At 35.3% G+C, this 2,145-nt stretch overlaps 1 pseudogene; it reads left to right on the top strand.

The window, feature by feature from the left end:
- Window positions 1–1,621: 1,621 nt before the first annotated feature.
- LOC102726641 (SNRPN upstream reading frame protein pseudogene) lies at window positions 1,622–1,840 on the top strand (annotated as a pseudogene).
- Window positions 1,841–2,145: the final 305 nt, after the last annotated feature.

Here is a 2,145-nt window from a genome sequence, read left to right as displayed (position 1 = left end):
TAACATTCTAATATGGCCACTTTAAGGAGGAAAACACTGGCCATATTTTGCAGTATATATGCAGTAGTAGACAAAGAGTTTGCAGCCCAATTCTTTGTGCAGGGGGGTGTACAACTGAAGAATGGAGTTCCTAGAGAAAACTGGTACTCTTTCTTTGAGGTAAAGTGCTCATATGTTTGAGTTAAATTACCTCTTTCAGGAAGACCATTTTGTTCTCTGAAGAAGTAATTTAGTTCAAAAGGGTACCAATTCAGTATCATTAAACCTTTCAGGAGCTATATTTTCTATTATAAGCAAATCCTGGATAAGGTAATTTCCCTCAATTAGATATCACTTTGAATCTGGGAGGGAGTGTTTTTTACTTACCTTACTCATAGTCATCAATTTTCTTTTGATTGCCCAGGTGTGTATGGAAATTTGTTATGTATTATATACAAGATTAATAAAATAAGACCTAATCCAGTTTTCAAAGTAGCATATGTTTAGCAGTAACTTTGTACATGTCTCAGTTATTGTTAAACATGGATTAAGTCCTCAAGACTTACACCCTGGTCTGTTGAGGATATACAAAATATGGTCCTTCATTTAAAGGAGTTCATAAAGTTTTTATTTTTGACAGGAAGGCACCTGAGGTAGACAATAAAACAGAGCTGGCCTAACTTTCATGGATGTGGTAAGAACTGACTTTTCAACAAGTACAAAAGTGTTTTAAATATTAAACCTTACAAAACAACTAATCACATTTATTATTTAAAAGACATAATGGGAAGAAATAAACCAAGACAAATTTAGGGGAAATACCTAAATAAGTGCCCAATAAGCAGCTCTTCTGATGACTAAAGAGTAGGTGAAGTTTAGTGGTAAAAAATCTATTACCACTGTGACTTAAAATGGGAATACAGGAAATATGCTGGAGGAAAGTGAAAATCATTAGGGTGCTGCAATTTAAACATTAGGCAGTGACTAGCTGGCCACCTTCTTGGCTCCTTCGTTCATAACTTTTCAATAAATCTCACATTAATCAACACTTACTGTGCTTTGCCTACAGAATGATAGAAATAGTCGTGTTGTTCTTTTCACAGCCCTTCTTACTTAGGGTGTATTGCTGCACTTCAACAGCAAATGATGGAACACTACTTTGTTTGCCTGTGATCCAAGACACTTGTCAAGCATACCATAGACTTCCATATATTACAAATCTGGTGCTGTAAGAATTGAGATGCTAGTCAGAGTAAATTGTATTAGTTTTATTATTTAGCAATGCATTATACCTAAGACATTTCCTACCCCAAGAAACAGAATTGGTTTCAAAGGATAACCAATAACAACCAAACGCCTCACTACCACAAAAAACCACATCTAGCTATATTTTCATTTGACCTTATTTATATCATACAGTATCTTATACACATTTAGGAAACTAGACAAAGAAAAATCTCTTTGATGTCTGACTTTTAAAAATTTGTTCCCCTCTATGGGGTAATATACATTGGCAACAATTATTTTGATAATCTAATCAACACATATTTGTTGTTGCTGTGTTACTCTTTATAGTGTAACTAAGGGGAGTTGAGCAGCTACTAGAGATGACACTCTGATCTGAGGACCAGTCAGCAGCTGGATGGAGTGGGCCAGGGACCACTTATACCTGAGATGGACTACAGACTACCACATACCAGATTTGGAAATCCAAGTCAAATGTAGTAGGACAGTCTCACTGACAAACCAAGAGTGTCACCTGTACTTGAGGGGATCTCATCAATAGCAAGCACCTGTGGTATATTTCCAGATGGAAATCCCGAGACAGGCATTCTTAACTGAGACACCAAGAGGTGGGTAAAGCAGTATTGGAATATTAAGGTAGCTGATTCCAAGGGTAAAGCCAGCTGACAATGTATTGATATATTTGAATCAGCTGACAATGTAATAAAGCTACCCATGAGAAAAAAAGGTAACTAAGAATATTTAATTGCTCTCTTTAAGCATTGTTAGAGGTATATGTGCTGATCACAGACATTTTTATTATCTGAAAACAAGGAATTACCTTCATCAAAATACAAATGGTTCCCAACTTATGATGATTTCACTTATGATTTTTTTAATATTATGATGATGTGAAAGCAATACTTATTTAGTAGAAACTGT

This window comes from Leptonychotes weddellii, chromosome X, assembly GCF_054177405.1.
Source record: "Leptonychotes weddellii isolate Sample4059 chromosome X, ASM5417740v2, whole genome shotgun sequence".
NCBI classification, from domain to species: domain Eukaryota; kingdom Metazoa; phylum Chordata; class Mammalia; order Carnivora; family Phocidae; genus Leptonychotes; species Leptonychotes weddellii.
Note: the sequence above shows the minus strand (reverse complement) of the source record. Positions and strands in the feature narration are given on the sequence as shown.